A 19,408-nucleotide genomic window follows, 5' to 3' on the forward strand; every position below is an offset into this window, starting at 1 on the left:
ACATCAGAGACACGTGTGTTGTTGTTTCAGAAAAAGACATCAGCTTAAATGATGTAAGGGCAGGATTCCTATGAAGCCCCAGGGTGAATTCAGTGAAGTGTGAGAGCTATTATCAGCATTAAGAGCTATTCACCTGATTGTCTATTAGCGATCAATAATAGTCTCTCTGGGATGCGAGTGAGATGTTCTATCGAGCTGTCATCACACATGTACAGCGGAGCCTCGGAGAAAAACCTGACCCAGGAGATTAAATAGAAAAACACTGCCTGGAAGACCCACTTGTCACACGTCATTCTCCTTTTCTCAGCCTGGGCACTTGTTATCCCATCTTTGCCTATTTTCTTCCAGAAACAATAGTGTGGAGGTTAGTAATACGATTTTCATTGCTGAGACCCCCGGAATCTTCTACCAACCATAGGCTTAACACTTAACAATTCCTCCATATCATGCACATAATAATTTACACAGTAGCCTGAATGCATATTTTAACCACTTTAAGACCGGAAGGATTCGCCCCCTTAATGACCAGGCCCTATTTTGCGATTTGGCACTGCGCTAATTTAACGGACAATTGCGTGGTCATGTGACGCTGTACCCAAATAAAATTGACGTCCTTTTTTTCCCACAAATAGAGCTTTCTTTTGGTGGTATTTGATCACCTGTGCGATTTTTATTTTTTGTGCTATAAACAAAAAAATAGCAACAATTTTCAAAAAAATAAAAATAAAAATATTTTTCACATTCTGCTATATGACATTCTCAAAAAAATAAATTTAAAAATAAAATTTTTTTTAAATTTTAGGCCAATTTGTTTTCTGCTACATATTTTTAGTAAAAAAAATCGAATTAAGTGTATTTTGATTGGTTTGTGCAAAAGTTATCGCGTCTACTAACTACGGGAAAGATTTATGTCATTTTTATTGTTTTTTTTTTTTTTTTTTTACTAGTAATGTCGGCGATCGGTGATTTTTTGCGGGACTGCGACATTGCGGCGGACAGATTGGACCCCTAACTGACATTTTTTACACTTTTGGGGGTACCAATGACATTACTACAGTAATCAGTGCTAAAAATATGCAAGGTTACTGTAATAATGACACAGGCAGGGAAGGGGTTAACAGTATAGGTGATCAAGGGGTTAAATGTGAGCCTAGTGGAGTGATTCTAACTGTGGGGGGGGATGGCTTCTGAGATGACCGTAAAGACATGTGATCCTTTATAGAAGGATCACATGAGCTCTGTGATCATTTCAGGGAGAAGGAAGGTCAGGTGTGTTTACAACAGCCGACCGTCCTCTCTCAGCGGGGAGCGATTGCGGGTGTCAGACAGCTATCGAAGCCGCCTGACACACGCATCGGCATCCCCGCTGACAATCGGGGGCAGGAGCAGAGGGAGGTGGGGGGGGGGGGGATAGACAGATAAGTGGACATTCCACTTTTGAGTGGAACTCTGCTTTAAGTAATTTGGTAACCGGATGCGGGCCACATTGAAATGATATCCATTTTGAATTTTTGCGTTACTTTTTTTTTTTTTAATAAACGTTTTATTAAAGTTTAAGCAGCGAATACATAGATAATTCCAAAATACATATAACTTCGGAAGAACATATACATAAGCATGTTTTTTTTTTTTTTTTTTAAAGCCCGTGGTGTGTGAAACACACTCAAAAGACTTACACCCGGTGCATAAAAAAGTGCACACACGCAGACGTGAACACACAAAAAAGTGCACAAGGCATACACACATGGCCCTCCTCCGAAGAGGAAGGGCCCTGACCCTGATCCCCCGGGGCGCAAAGCTCCTGACAGGGACTGAGGTACTCACTTAGGTCCACCCAGCCGAAGCCGGGCAGACCCCATTCTTCAGGGGGACTGCCGAAACAGCCCACCCCGAGTACTAGGTAGGGCTCCCCCGAAGGGAGACCCCATGGGAGAGGGCGAACTAAGCCAAAAGGCCATATCCACCCCCTCCCAAGACTTACAGGGCAGGCCCGAGGACCTACGCCATCCAAGTCGTGCAGTGACAAAACAACCAAAAAGGAACATACGTGAACACACAAACAAAGAAAAACAGAGTGGGGAAAAGGGAAGTGGAAAAGTGCTGGGTAGTGCCTAAGTGCTAGACCTCGGCAGGCCCCCCGGCCAGGAATAAAAAATTCCTCTGGTGTTGGCCAAAAGGCCCACCCCAAGAGGCAGGTGCAGAAAAAGTGTGATGGTGCAGTGACCAAGGTGCCACAAAAACTCAGGTGAGCTGCCCCTCACCAGTGAAATTGAGGCACCCCTGGGCTGCCACCCCAGGGGCACGTACACCACGGACTTTTTCGGTCTCAGCCCCCGGCCAGACCCAGTGTAGCCCTATCCCATCAGGAGGCATCAGAATTTTAGACAGCTTAGGGAGAACCTGCCTTCAACTGGGGACAAGCCTTTTGCAAGGCCAGATTCAACCCAGGAGGAAAGGTTCCCCCACCACCATCCGCCATTCCTTACCAATCACATCCAGGAGCAGTACTAACCGGAAAATTGGCGAAACCGGCTTTCCCGCTCCCTTCAAACTGACAGGGGCGGACCTATTCAAATCAGAAGGCAACAGACCCATCCGGCTTTCTCTGACAGTGCCTACTTCCCGGTCCTCCAGTTACGCCCAGAGCGCCCCGGTTCATTTCAGCCCCTGCCGATACTAACCATCAGGGTCCATACCAACTGATAAGAACAGATACTACACTTGATCTTAGCCAAAAGGCCGAGAAGCGATGTCCTTATGACATATACATAAGCATGTATGTTAGTACATTGTATCAGTCAACAGACAGTTTGCAAACAGTGATAAACATCCATGTGAGAAACCAGTAAACAGCAGTTTTTGTAGATCATAGTGGTCTTGTGGTGCCTCGTTAATGGCAAGTTATACGGTATAGTAGAGTGCCTTTTGCCGGGTCCCCCAAAGGTCTTGGCACCCCTAAGGGGAACAAACTGTGCCTAGACCGGTTCGGGGAAGCAAGCTTAGTTAGCATGAGGCAATTCTATTAGGTACAACTCAACAAAAGAATATACTGGGTCTGTAGCATGATGGTGTTCTCTTCTATAGTGGATGGGCATCATGGGATGTCTATTGTAGGTACATTATCAGCTAAATATTTTAAACAGGTAATGGAAGAGGTGGGAAGAGGAGGGGAGAATGGAAGAGGGAGGGGGTGGGGGGGGGGACCAGTTTGGGAGACATTTGTGTAAAAGGCAATAGATAATGTAATAAGAGTCAAGGGTTGGTGAGAGGATAGGGTACAGTAGGCCTCATGATGTCAAGGAAAGCAGCAGTTTCTGTAAAAGACGGCCTTAAGGACCAAGTTTTGTAAAAGGTTGAGAACGATTCTTTGTCTTGAGCAACCATTTTTACATGTCAGCAGTTGCTTTCCCTTAGTTAGTAAACACAATTTTGAAGAGCACTTGGGCACTTTATTTAGATTTTGAGGACTTTTTGGCACATAAACTTCTTTGGAAGAATATAAGTTTGGACTGCACCTTAAATATATCTTGCACTTTAATATTTTTTACATTTTTGGACACTGGATGCACTTTATTTTTGGAGATTATATTTATTGTTACATTTTATGAATTTTTGATTTTCACTGTTGCATTTTATGGATTTATGAATTTATGTATTCACTGAATTATATACACCCAATTTTTAGAACTATTTTTATCATATTATATTAATGTTAATCATTTAGCACGTATTTATAGATTTTACCTGCTAGCGCTGCCTTTATATGTTGTTCAGCTTTTCCTGGTCTTTTACTTGGTGAGCAGCAGCTTCAGGATAGATATATATATTTACAATTGTTTAAAAATCACTAATATTTATTCATCACAGCGCGGGTATTAATCTATTGTTTTATACTTGGTAAATTATCAACTGCCCAGAAAATATTTCCAATCCTTCAGATACAATTTAAAGCAGAGTTCTGTCCCCCTTAAAAAACGTAAAAGTCAGCCTCTACAAATACTGTAGCTGCTGACTTTTAAATAGTAGAACTTACCTGTTCAGGGTTCCCGCGATGTCGGCACCCGAAGCGGATTTCCATATCAGCTCTCCGGTGCCGCCACCGCCGCCATCCAGGATAAGGGAACCCGAAAGGCTTCACTGGTTCCCTACTGCCCATGCGCAAAGTGCGCTGCGCTTTGTAATTGGCCCAGCGGCGGTTAGGGAAGGAAGGGGGCCGGACGTCCGAGGGACAGTGCCGCGGCGCTGTCTCCCAGGAAGTGGGGAAGGGTACCTGTCAAAAACAAATGGGGCACGGAGGGGGGGGGGGAAGAAACAGATTGGCAGAGTTCCACTTTTGAGTGGAACTCCGCTTTAGGAATTGCCTCGGAAAAATGCCCATCATGAGATCCTATTGCTGACAGAGGATGGCCCAAAGTTCCTCTTATCATTAGGTCATATTACTCTTAAACCTCTTCTCTTCCACACATGGCCTGTAAATCAGATTTAATATGAACCAACTCTCCCACTGCGTTCTAACTCCAGTTGTACTGAAATAAAGGGTGCACACAAAGCAGAGATGGGAGAAGAGGAGGGAGAATATTGCTTGGCTCACAATGAAACCACATTAAAAACAACCAAGCCTTTAAAATCCCTAATAAAAAGTTGCTGTATGGCTGTGTAATAAACTATCTGCTTTTAATAAATATTTGGCGGTTATTCTATCGGAGCTCTGGTAACAAACAGTAGGCATGTTACAGAGATCTGGCTTAATTTGTTAGAAGATTTATGTGAACCATGTGTATTGGCATCTCATAATACCCTTTTATTGCCGTTTATTGCTAGAATCCTATCTGTAGCAGAGGGGTTAACCTGGCAAGCCAGAGAAGGGCTAAACGGTTTGCGACACAATGCCAGAAAACCCGCTGTGAAGTGGGAAGATGGTTCATCACACAAAGCGTCCCGGTGTTGGGAATTATAAACACATGGCAACGTTTTGCAAAACACTTTCTCCCCCAATAAATAAACCTCTTAGGGATGCGAAACAGCGCAGAGGGAGTCACAAGTACAGATCTTGCTGGCAAGCCCTGGAACTGGTCTACTGACAAATCTAGACGCGGCGTGCTCTGGCCTCGGTTGTGTTGGCAAGGCAATGCACATAGCCCTGAACACGCGTATTTCGAAAGACTGCAGCATTTATGGCTGTATATTATTGAGAATTGAAGAGATGCCCATACTGTAGGCACAGCTGTTTCTGCACGTCTGTCTACTGTTCACAGATAAAATTACTTGCGTAAATGATTACAATGGAGGTCTGTGTATGATAACTGTTTAGATTGGTAGAATTGATGGCATACATGGGGCATATAACAGTGCAGGCGGACATGCTGGGTTGCAGCAGTATTCACTGCATTAAAGAGGAAGTAAACCCTCCCCAAAAAAAGAAAAAAAAACCCTGTAAGACAAAGGCATAATGAGCTAGTATACATCGCATACTAGCTCATTATGAAATACTTTCCTTAGAACGAAGGCGCCTCAGTGCCGCCTGCTCAACGACAAGACGGCTGACATGTTTGGCCGTCCTGCTTCCTGGTTCACGTCCTCCGGCCATCTGATTGTCCAGAGGCGAGATTACATCACTCCCATGCATGTGTGTGGAAGCCACCGTTCACGGCACAGGGCTCTGAAGGAACGGCATAGGTGGCAGGGGGTTTTTCACTGTCAGGGCGATAAGGATGTGGAACTCTCTTCCACAATTGGTGGTGTCAGCAGGGAGTATTGATATTTTTAAAAGACTCTTAGATGTGCATTTTAATGAACACAACACACAGGGATATGGGAAATAATTATCGACACTGACACACATACACCTACACAGGTTGAACTTGATGGACTATTGTCTTTATTCAGCCTGCGACCAACCAATTTGACCTATCTAACAGTATGCATTAAAACAGGGGACTTTTTTCTTCTTCAACAATTCACTACAGTCACTTTATGGAATCTTTTATATGAATTTTATATATGGAATAATTTATATTTATCACTATATTGTCACCATTATCACCTTATGAAATTTATGTATGAATTTTAGGTATAATAATATTTATTGAATTAATTGATTACAGCAAGCGCTATAGGTAGCCATTTTAGACTGCTTACCTGCAACACGTATACCCTTTTTTCTATAGCAGCTGCTACAAACACACAACCTTGTATTTATTTAAATTATTAATTATATTAATTTATTATTCACATATTTATTCACATATTTATTCTGAACACCGGGCGCGGGGCATATACCAAAGTATATTCTTTACAAAACAGGGGATTAGTCTGCACAAATTTGCAAATACATGCGTAAGCTACAGGCCCTGTCAAGGCACCCTGTTACCTGTAGTCCCTACCTCTAAATTTTAAGAGGCTCCACAGTGGAAGCACATGCATTCTGCTGAATAGATAGAGGGCAGATGGGCTGGAGGGAGTCCACCTCACCTTAAAGGTACAGGGACACGCTAAACACCCAGCATATAGCACAATATCCACAAAGGCATCAGTGCGTTGCCTGACCAATATATCAACAGTACAAAAAGTTAGCCACTGCACCCATCTATAACTGGCCTTTGCAGCAAGGAGCATTGGAGGGCAACATATGTCAAAAAAAGACCAAGGGAAAATTCCAAGCTGTACTTGCCGACCAGCCTGCGACCAACCCTCCTCCAGCCCATCTGCCCTCTATCCATCCGAATGCATGTGCTTGCACCGTGGAGGCTCTTAAAAGTTAGAGGTAGGGACTATAGGGAGCCGGGTGCCTTGGCTGGGCCTGTAGCTTACGCGTGTATTTGCAAATTTGTGCAGACTAAACCCCTGTTTTTAACGCATTGTGTTAGACAGGTCAGGCTGGTCGGTAAGTAGACCTTGGAATTTTCCTTGGCCTCTTTTTGTCATAGAATAAACACCCCTTCCATCACAAATCTCCACGTCACCACTATTGCCTTCCTTTTCTAACTTCGCTGTTTTCCCTAAGTATCCCTCCCCTTCATTAATTCACAAAGTTTTTTTTATTATAAACCTTGATACGACACCAGTTTTAAACCTAACCTGTAAGTTCTGCATCTTCAGCTACTATTGTTTATTTATCTGATGGATCCAACATGCAATGTACTATAACTGACGTGATAGGACGTCGTTTGTGCAATGTTCCCAAATACATGGTGATGTGTATTAGGTTTGGACTTTACATGTAATCGCTAAGCTATCATGTAATGTATGCCCTATTGTTTGTAAAACTCAATAAAAAAAAACATTGGGGTTCATATAATAAATTCCATAATAACTTCCATTACACCTGTTTTGATTACTGGTAAACACATTGCCTAATTTTGCATTGTGTGTTTAACTGCACTGGCTAAAAAAGCTTTAGGAAAGAACTGTACATTGAACTGTATTCAGTACAAACGCTAGTGTGACAGGATACTGGAACTGGAGTATAGTTATATCCATTCACCAACAATTTCTAGGTGAGTGAATATAGAGATTTTAGGGCATTGAAGACTAGAAGACCTAATAGGGTTGATTTACTAAAACTGGAGAGTCTGGTGCAGCTAAGTATGGTAGCCAATCTGCTTCTGAAATCAGCTTGTTCAATTAAGCTTTGACAAAAAAAAAAAAAAAAAAAATCTGGAAGCTGATTGATTTCTATGCAGAGCTAATACCGGATTTTGCACTCTCCAGCTTTAGTAAATCAACTCCAATTTGTCTGCCTTTGAACTAAATTTTTCAATGTGCTACATAAACATCCATGTGCTCACTGGCCAAGTATATGGATGCCCCATATGATGTCTTATTAGACGAAACATGTCGGGTTGAGGCTCATCCAGATTATTGAATTCCATAAATCTGCATCCAAGCTTGTTGAACGACTTGATGAAATGCCTTTTTTTTTTTTCCTATGGGATGTAAGTGCTTCATTCCTTTTAACCTTACTTGCGGTATTCCCGAGTGTGACTCGGGGTTAGATTTTAGAGCCAAAAGCGGTAACCCCGAGTCACACTCGGGGTAGCGCTAGGAAGATCGCTGGATGCTGGAAGAGGTTTTACTTTTCTCCGGGATCCAGCGAAGTATCCCGGCGGTGTGCGGCGGCGGAGCTTCCTCCCGATCGTCTGCGAGCCCCGGCTTCCGTCTCCGGCGACGTGACGTCCGCCGGGGGGTGGAACAGGCGGCAAATTCGAATGTAAAACACACCAAACACACTGATACCGTTCAAAATAAAAAAAAATCACATTACATTGCCCCCCAGTGCCCTTTCCTGCAGTTTTACTGTACTTTTTATGTAAATATATGTATATATATATACATATATACACACGTATATATATATATATATATATATATATATATACATAATTCTTGTGAATGAGCAGCTCAAACCAACTGTATACATATTATATATATATATACATAATATATGTATACATATATATATATATATATATATATATATATATATATATATATATATACATATATATATATATATATATATATATATATATATATATATATATATATATAATAAATGTATACAGTTGGTTTGGGCTGCTCATTCACAAGAATTACATGCAAAATAATGGTACCTCTTTCAGCACCTAAAATCCAAAAGAATCATACCGCCAGGGAGGTTAATAAATGTCATATAAATGGTTTTACACTATGTGAAAACTTTTTTTTTTCCAATGATGACTGACCTATTAGATTGAAAGAGAAGTTCTACCCTGATTGATGTGGAAATGGATGGGTTGGCCGGTCACACAGATTAAAGTTTGGAAGAGCTTATTCTCCTGATGTCTGTTTGACTCTGTGCTGCTAGCATTGGAGTCCACGATTTTTGGTAATGTACACTGTGGTGATCTCTTGATTTGATCTTCAAGGTTTCTCCTATCAATATTGAAGTTAGATACACTCGTGGCCTTTACTTACATGGCCTTTTTACTTAATGATGAATTCACTCATGGACTTTTGATTTCATTTTCTACCTTTTTACACTATATATGTGTAGCACCCTCCTAAATAGGTGCTAGGAAAAAGCATTATTATGCTCCATCTGCTTATCAGGGAAGCCTGATCTGTTAGTCATGCAACTTTTTTGCTAGGCAGCTGTATCTGTTAAAGTAGAACTACAGGCAAACCTTTTTTTTTTCATTTTGGATACAGTATATAACCCCTGTCAGATGTTTGTTTATTTATTTATTTATTTTTTTTCACTATTTGGGAGATTTCCCAACTTTCTGTTCCATAGCCAAACAGGAAGCGAGAGGAAATCCCTGAAAATTAAGGGAATCTCTTGGGAACCCCCAGGTCACCAGAACTAGTGTCCCCATTGAAAGATTTCTCCTCTATTACTTTTCTGGGGACAAGTCAAAATTTGGGAATTTTTTTTCTTTCACTTTCTATATTAATGGAAAACAGGACAAATAGAGAGTGTGAATCTCCTGAATGGAGGCACAGACAGCAATAAAACCCTTAAACATTCTGCTGCACTCAAGTGGTGTGTAATGAGGGAAAGATTAGTATTCAATGGAATTTATTGGCATCACTTATGGTCTTGCCGTCCCCTCAGGACCAAGGGTATCCAAAAACACTAAAAAAACAACAAGAAGAGAGGGGCGCACCAACCTTGTGCATTACCACTAAATAGGTTTATTAAAATCCAAAAAAATATACATTATACTCACAAAGAATTGTAGATAGCACACATGTACACACGATCGGACAAAAGATCTCCAAGGTAGCCAAGGCACTCCACGGTGCTGGATAGCATGCTGATGCACGCACAAATCTGCTATGGCTGACGCGTTTCGAGGGCGAACCCTCTTCCTCAGAGCCAAAGAGTGCTTCTGACAGTACATGTGTACATGTGTGCTATCTACTATTCTTTGTGAGTATAATGTATATTATTTTGGATTTTAATAAACCTTTTTAGTGGTAATGCACAAGGTCGGTGCGCCCCTCTCTTGTTGTTGTTTTTTAGCAATAAAAACCTGACAGATGTTCTAAAAGGAAAAAAAAACATACATAAAAATAAAAAATAAAACAAAGGCAGCCACCACACCTAAGAATTGATAAAATAAATAAAAAAAAAAATAATAATTTTTGGTTCTGGGGTTTAGTGCTGCTTTACAGTTGTAACACCTCTGTTCTTATGCTTTGGTTGTTCACTTTGATACACTGTTATCATATCACCCGACTTTCTGAGATGGAAATGAGGGACAGCTATTAGCAAACGTATGTAGGCAGAGGACACCCCCCCCTGCCACGCCCCCTTTAACAGAGAATGGTACAAAATGGTGGCTCGGACACGCCGCATCTCTGATCACGGTAAAGAGCCTATGACGTAGGCTCTGTACCATGTGATCAGCTGTGTCCAGTCACAGCTGATCACAGTGCAAATAGGAAGTGCCGGTTAGCATCATTCCTGACAGCGTGTGAGTACAGGGGAGCAGATAAGTGGATTTCCTCAGAGGGGGGATCTGCACTGATAATCAGTGCAATGATTGTCAGTGCAGCCCTATCAACAATGCCTGCCAGTGCCCACCAGTGGTGCCTGCCAGTGCCCATCAGTGCCACCTATCGGTGCACATTAGTGCCCATAAAGGCTGCCTATCAGTGCTGCCTATTAGTGCCCATCGTTGCTGCATATCAGTGGCGCCTATCAGTGCCCATCAGTGCCACCTCATCAGTGCCGCCTCATCAGTGCAGCCTATCAGTGCCTGTCAATGCAGCCTCAACAGTGCACATCAGTAAAGGAAAAAAATTACTTATTTAAAAAATGTTATAACCGAAATAAAGAAACTTTTTATTTAACTTTTTTTCTTTTTTTTTTTATTACATTTTTGGTCTTTTTTCATTTGTTTAGCAAGGAATTAAAAAAAATATTGATTATTAAATACTGAAATGGGATGGAGGTGATTTTTCACCTCATTTAAAGTCCCAAACCTTCCCTATTGCTACGATTATTAAATACCGTCAAAAGAAAGCTCTGTCTGGACGCGGGCGCAAAGGCGCAGAGGCGGCTCATCATTTATATTTACCGCAGCAAAAATAACGATTGCGAGATCCTGGAGGTCTCCTACTTTACCGTTTGAGCAGCTTAGGCATAAATTGACCTGGATCATGGTGAACGAGTGCTTATCGGCTCAATGTGAGGATAGAATGTGCAGGTTTGACAAGGTGTGGGAACCATGGATTAGCTACCTAACAGGGGGTACCTGAGGAACCGGTGTGGGTCTGGGGGCGGGTTGCGGGGCACGGGGTTGGGTCCATTTCTACTTTTCTACTTTTTCCTTCTTCTCCTGTCTTTTCTTCCTTTACTCTCTAGACTTTCTTTTCCATTTCACTCTTTCTACTGTTTTCTCACCACCGCTTTTATGAGGTTTTCAGTGGTAATATCATGCAGCATCATTGTAATTTCTGATCCCGGCTTTTGTCTTTGGCAAAAGTCTGTAGGGACATTATTCTGCAACTAGCCCTGGGGCTTGTATCGCAAGATGCTGGATATCGGGGTTCGCAGTACCTGCCTACCCAATGGCACGGCATCTCATGGCACCTTATGGTTATTGATTTTCCTGTTACTTATAGTATGGGCCTTTTACTTCATTCTTGTGTTGGCCTCTTTAGGGTTATATTGGCTGTAGTTTGATACTGTTATACCACTGCTCGTTGTTGTTCTTTATTGATTGCTATGTGCATTTTGTAAAAATTCTCAATAAAAATCATTGAAATGAAAAGAAAGCTCTGTCTGTCTCAAAAAAATTATAAAAATGGAATTTGGGTACAGTGTGGCATGACCACGCAATCATCATTCAAAGTGTGACAACGCTGAAAGCTGAACCCTGGCCTGAGCAAGAAGGGAGTGAAAGTGCCCAGTATTGAAGTGGTTAATACCAAGCAGCCAGGGAGATTAGCAAGTCCTCAAGATTTTATTCAAGTTCCAGGCTTTTCATGACTTCCTATTCCCCTTTCAAGTTTATAAACAGAACAAAAATCCCCAGGACTGATTATTGAAGCTGTGAGAAAGTTTCAGAATCCCTGTTGCCTGGCTGTGTGTAAGGGGAAGGCCCAAAAATTCAGCGGCCCTTGCGGGAGTAAGCGCTACATGTCATTTACCAGCTCACCGCAGAACAAGGATGCCCATTCATTTTCCAAGGAGCAAACAGAAGACTCCAGCAAAAAGAAAAGCATAACCTGCTTAACCTTCCTAGCGGTATTCCAGAGTGTGGCTCGGGGTTAAATTTCAGTGCCAAAAGCGGTAACCCCGAGCCACACTCGGGGTACCGCTAGGAAGATCGCTGGATCCTGGTAGAGGGGTTACTTACCTTGTCACCGGGATCCAGCGATGTATGAGGGCGGTGTGCGGCGGCGGATCTTCTTCCCGATGGTCTTTTTCCACCAACTTCCATCTCCTGTGACGTGACGCTCACAGGGGGGTGGAACCGGCGGCAAATTCAAAAGTAAAACACACCAAACACACTGATACATTACAAAATAAAATAAATTCACATTAGTTTGCCCCCCAGTGCCCATTCCTGACGTTTTACTGTACTTTTTATGTATATATATATATATATATATATATATATATACACACACACATGTATATATATATATATATATATATATACATACATACATATATATATATATATATATATATACACACATATATATATATATATATATATATATATATATATATACACACATATATATATATATACACACATATATATATATATATAATATATATATATACACACAGTATATATATATGTATACATACATACATATATACATACTTTAACTTATTTATAGTTATTTATTATATTATTATTCATGATTTTGTGTTTCAAACTTTATCATACCCGAGATGTTATAAAGAAGAACGCACAGTAAAAAAAAAATCATATGTAAATAGTTGGTTTGGGCAGCTCATTCTTAACCACTTACCGCATACTAACGTAGATTTACGTCAGTAAACTTTGCGGTAGTGTACCGGGATGATGCCTCTAGCTAGAGGCATCATCCTGGTACCGTGGTTTGAAGCCGACGGTCGGCTTTCCGTCGGTACCGACCGATGCGGCTCGGGAGCCACTCGATCGGTACCCGTGGGGGGGCGGGAGGGGACATCCCCCCCCTCTCGTGGCTTTGCTCGGGGCTCCCGAGCACCCAGCCGGCACGTCCGCCGGCTGGATGGAGTTCCGATGAATGCCGGAAACGGCTTCGATCGGGTCTCCGATGACGTAACCCAGAGGCGGCGTCCATGACGTCACGTCCGGGTTACTGTGCTGCAAAAGGCGGCAAATTTGAAAAACGGCTGTATGCAAAAATGCCGTTTTCGGCGTTTTGCATACAGGGAAGTGTAGTGGAGGGGTCTAGGGTCTTTTAGACCCTCGATCCCTCCATAAAGTGTACCTGTCACTGCATATTGGTGTCACAAGGGATGTTTACATTGCTTGTGACAGCAATAAAAGTGATCAGATTTTTTTTTTTTTAAAACTTTAATAAACTTAAAAAAATAAATAAAATAAATGGTAAAAAAAATAAAAATTTAGCCGCCCCGTCACCGTTAGCTCGCGCACAAAAAAAAACATATACGGAAGTCGAGCCGTAAATGAAATCGCTGTTCAAACCACACATGTGAGGTATCGCCGCGATCGCCAGAGCGTGAGCAATAAAAAAAGAGCTACACTCTAACTCAAAACTGGTAACCGTTAAATAAATTTAAAGCGTCGCAGATTGAGATCTCTATTGACCGTAGTTTGTCGCGATCCCACGGGGGGGGCGCAATTTTAAACCGTAACATGTTGGGTATCTATTTACTCGGCGTGACATGTTCTTTCACAATATACAAAAAAATTGGGCTAACTTTACTGTTTAGTATTTTTTAAAATGAGTGAAATGTGATTTTTCAACATTTTTCCAAAAAAATGGCGCTTTAAAGACCGCTGCGCAAATACCGCGTGATAAAAAATATTGCAATGACCGACATTTTATTCTCCAGAGTCTTTGCTAAAAAAATATATATAATGTTTGGGGGTTCTAAGTAGTTTTCTAGGAAAAAATACTGGTTTTAACGCGTAAACAAAAAGTGTCCGAAATAGGGCTGGGGCTTAAGTGGTTAAGAATTACATGCAAAATAATGGTACCGCTTTCAGCACCTAAAATCCGAAAGAATCATACCAGGGAGGTTAAGCGGAGTTCCGGCTTATTTTGCAACTTTAGTGATTCCTGGAGTGCTCGCTATGCTGATCAACAATTGGGCATTTTAAATTTTTTTCGGGGGTCCCTTACATTATTTTCAGGGCATTTTTGATTGTACTTCCTCCTTCTCCCCCCTCTGTGGCTGCGGCCACCGACAACACTTCCGCCTTTGCATTGCATCCTGGGAGCTGTTTGTCATCACTCCCAGGAGGCTGGAATCAGGAAGAACTCCCAGAACACTCCCTGGAATCAGGAAGAAGGACACAGCAGATTACACTGAGGCTTCAGATGCCCACATCTAAGATGGCCGCGCCCAGACAGCATTTTTAAAAGTAAGATTTTGGCTAAAATCCAATACTGTACACCTTGTAAGTATGAGAATAGCGGTTCTGTAAAGGGCGATGGAATAGTATTATAGGGGTATTTTTAGTTAAAAAAGGTATTTGAGGCCGGAACTCCGCTTTAGGTTACACAGTGTGCTTACAGAGAGGCATGTACATCACAAGGCTGGCTGAACAGAATTGGAAAACATTTGGCAGGCACCCAGGTATTTCAGCTGACAAACTCACTTCCTTCTTAAAGTTTTGCTTTGAATAAATATATATATATATATAGTATGTAAAAGAAAAAGAAAGTGATTCTGTGGATGGAAGGAATCAATTATAACTACTTAATTTTACTAAAAACGGTAAAACGCCTACAAGCCGCAGTCTAAAGAAAGATGAGCAAGCAAAAGCAACAATCAGTATTTCCTCACAGCAAGGTAAGCCATTAGAGATGGACACTTTTTGTGGTTCTATCACGCTGCACATTCTGAAAATAAACCTTTGCCGTGTATTGTGCAATGTGGGAAGCATCACACTGCCATGACCAGAAGTTACACATATGGCAGAATTTTACGGAAGGTTACTGGTTATTAGAAATGACTGGGTGAGAGCTGCGGTCAGAAATGCACGTGATGGTCCTTGGTCATTCTTATACTGGTAGGTCATTCACACCAAACTTTCGTCACAAAGCGATTGTGAAATAACTAAGAGGTACTGTGTAATACAGCATGTAACACAACAATTAGAATGCTTATTATCAAAATCATCTTAGCAACAAAAGCAATATGGTCCCAGGGTAACAGTGTGGTTTGTACACTTTTAAAGTGGTAGGTTTTTACTTGTATACTGTAAATAGGATTTTGTAAAAGTGGGCGTGGCACTGCTTGTTTTTTGGTGTGTATCCCTTTAAAAGCACCTAAAAATGTATATAGGTATAAAGTGACTATATGTAAAGTAATATGTTGTGCAAATCAGGGATCGACCGATTATCGGCAATGCCGATATGCACTTTTCCCGATATATCGGAATCGGCCACCAAGGTTACCGATATTGCCGATATTTCAGGAAAGTGCTTGTACCGGAGTGATCCCTGCAGCTAGAGGCATCACCCCAGTACCGGCGTCCATAGCCGACGGTCGGCTGTCTTGTAATGACAACCGATGCGGCTGAGAAGCCGCTCAGATGTTATTACAAGGAGCGGGAGGGGACGCCCCTCCCCTCCCGCAGCCTTCCGTGGCTCGCTCGGGTCTCCCGTCCCACCGGGAGATCCGGGTATTCAGCCTGCACGGCCGCCGAAGGCCCGATCAGAGCCGAATGCAAAAACCCGGAAGTGATGTCATGAGTGACATCACTTCCGGGTACTCGGCGCCAGATTTAAAAAAATGACAGCATTCAAAACAGCCAAACTTGGCGTTTTGAATGCTTTTAAGTGCAGAGGATGGGTTTGGGGTCTTTTAGACCCCCAGATCCCTCCACAAAAGTACCTGTCAAAAAAAAAAAAATGTACAAAAATATCGGCCAATATCGGGCGATACCGATATGCATTGGCCAAAATATCGGTATCGGCAACGAAAAACCGATATTGGTCGATCACTAGTGCAAATCATATAGTGGTGTCCATATATAGTTCAAGTTCATAAAAGAAACATGCAAAATATACAACCAAGTGTATGCCTACACAATTCATATAGGCTGCGCAGACAAACAAAAGTGTATCTCTATACAAAGTGAACATACAATGAAAGTGACAATGCAGTGTTAATTTAATTTCAGTGTGAAAACATTTTTGTCAAAGTTTTCATCAACGGCATTTTTACAGTGACGAAAACTAAACGAAAAGTACAGCACATTTTCATCCACTGCCGAAAATCAAATCCGTTTTCCTTAACGAACGAAAATGGGACGAATATGTGAGGCAGGGACGTTTACTAACTTCCTGTTTTCACTGAGCTTCGCCTGCTTCTGTTCCCAGCAAGCAAGCGAGTTGAAGCGACTGTGTGCACCATCCGTGACGACTGCCAGAGACCAGAGCAGCACTGTGCGTTACAAGCCATCCCTTAGACCTGAGACCACCATCGACCACTGTGCAGCATTGCAGGCCTCCTCTGAACAGTGACCACCGGCATGGCGGCATCCAGAGAACTGTGAGTTACAAGCCATCCCTTAGACCTGAGACCGCCATCCAGCATTGTTCAGCATTAAAGGCAGTGGCGGCTGGTGTGTTGGGGGCGCAGGGGCGCCGCCCCCCCCCCCGTCCATGCGTCCGGCCCCCTAATCTGCATGCAGGGCGCCGGAAGCATGGAGCTTAATGGGGTTTTTTTTTTTTTTTACATCACCTGATTAGAGCCAGAGGCTCTAATAGGGCGATGCAAAGGGTGGGCTCGGGGCACAGAGCAGTGCGTCCCGAGCCCACCCATTGTGTGACAATAGCGAATGAAAATTCGCTATTGCCACACCGATCCTCCTCCTGGCCAATCAGGAAGGGAGCGTCCGACACGCACTTCCTGATTGGCTGCAAGACAAACCATATGCCATTGGCCGAGGAGGAGGCGGGAGCGGAAGGACTGCAGGAGACGTGCCAGGAAACAGAGTGAGGAGAAGCCGCCGCCGGGACTGAAGAGAAGTCCCAGGTAAGTGCATTGGTCTCAGGGGGGAAGCCCACACTGCATTGAAGGGGCACGCACGCTGGTCTCTGCATTGATGGGGGCATGCTGTGGTGCTCTGCATTAATTGGGGGGCACGCTGTGGCACTCTGCATTGATTGGGGGCATGCTGTGGCACTCTGCATTGATGGGGGCATGCTGTGGCACCCTGCATTGATTGGGGGGCATGCTGTGGCACTCTGCATTGATTGGGGGGCATGCTGTGGCACTCTGCATTGATTAGGGGGCATGCTGTGGCACTCTGCATTGATTGGGGGGCATGCTGTGGCACTCTGCATTGATTGGGGGGCACGCTGTGGCACTCTGCATTGATTGGGGGCATGCTGTGGCACTCTGCACTGATTGGGGGGCACGCTGTGGCACTCTGCACTGATTGGGGCACGCTGTGGCATTCTGCATTGATTGGGGGGCATGCTGTGGCGCTCTGCATTGATTGGGGGCACGCTGTGGCGCTCTGCATTGATTGGGGCACGCTGTGGCACTCTGCATTGATTGGGGGCACGCTGGTGACTCATTTTTCTGTTTGCGCCCCCCCCCCCAAAAAAAAAAAATTTTGAGCACTGGTTCCATGTCAACAAAGTGAAGAATACTATAAGACAATATTGAATCCAGACATAAAGTCCAGCAAAAAGGGACATGTGCTAAAAAACAATAGTTTGACTCCATATATTGTTATCCAGATCTCGCAGTGTGCCAGTGAATTCTCATGAGATTCCCCCATATTGAGCTCACTCACCAAAAGCTTTTCCCCTTATGGGGTAAAACCGCACTCACAGCACTTTATTGGTTGTACACATGCTCCAGATACAGGGCTGTCCTCCCTTTTACTCGTCTACTCATCCAAATCTCTCACATGTGAAGACAACAACAACAGGCATGCCCCATAGTGTAATACAGTTTTTAGACTTTAATATTAAAAGATTTGTATATATTGCACTTACATTGTATTAAGAAACAATCAGCATTTAAAAATCAGGAAGTCCAGGACTGCTACTGCTTTCTACAGCTTCGGACTGGAAGTGATGCAATGATGCTGGAAGCTCTACCCTACGCGTTTCATCGCATTGACGTCAGCAGAATCAGCCAGGTTTTTACTTGTACCTACAGGTAAGCCTATAATAAGTTTTCTCCTAAACGACAACTGTTTCATAGATATTCACACTGCATGCAGCCGGTGATGTCACCGGCATATGCACTCTGAAGAGACATGCTGTCCCTTCACAGCTCTGTGCTGCAGCCTTGACTCCCACACGCATGCATGGGAGTGAAGTCATTGAGGCTCCGCCAATCAGACAGCCGGTGTAACTCGAACCCGGAAGGAGGATCGGGTGAAGATGGAAGCCCTGTCAGCGGTGACAGTGTGCCACTATCTGGAGGGCTTTGTTCTAAGGTAAGTATTTCATAATGTGGTAGTATGCATTGCATACTACCACATTATGCCATTGTCTTTTTTTTTTTGTTAAAGGTGCGGTTTTCTAACGTTTAAAGAAAAATTTTAGGCTAGCTTCACATTAGTCCAATTTTCATTGTTCATATTTTCAATTTTGTATTTTATTCTGTGCTATAGTTATGCTTTCTTTAGCCATTTATGTATCATGCCACTAAAGCAGTTGTAAAAGGCAAAAAAACTTCCCCCTGCATGTCATTGGCATAATGTGGTAGTATGCACCACATACTAATACATTATAAAAGACTTACCTTCCATCTTCAACCCCCATTCGTTCCGGGTTTGCGGGCTCTGGCCGTTTGTAAGGCTGAGTCATGAAGAAGTTAGTCCTGCGCATGTACACAAAAGCCACGATCGTGGCACAGCACTCTGAATGGACAGCATATGCCTTCTCCTGGGTTAAATGATGCCCACAGCTAGGCATGTGCCATCACATGGTGTGAGCTCACAATACAATGCTGCATAGAGCAATGCTCATATACCAAAATGTGAGCACCTTTCAATGTGACAACGAGGACCACCTGCCGCAGACACTGGAGTATAAGAAGAATCAACCTGCTTATCATTTGATTGTCTAGAAAACAAGTGTCTTATGCCTGAAATTTCGAAATTTTACATTTTTTGTAAAATAAAGTGGTTGTAAACCCTCTCATATTCTCAGTAAAGTGTCTAGCCTCTGGGGATACACAGAGATTAAACACTTTTTCTCATAAGTTGTACCTGTTTATCTGCAGTCT

This window comes from Pelophylax lessonae (assembly GCF_965119305.1).
Source record: "Pelophylax lessonae genome assembly, chromosome: 11".
Classification (NCBI taxonomy): domain Eukaryota; kingdom Metazoa; phylum Chordata; class Amphibia; order Anura; family Ranidae; genus Pelophylax; species Pelophylax lessonae.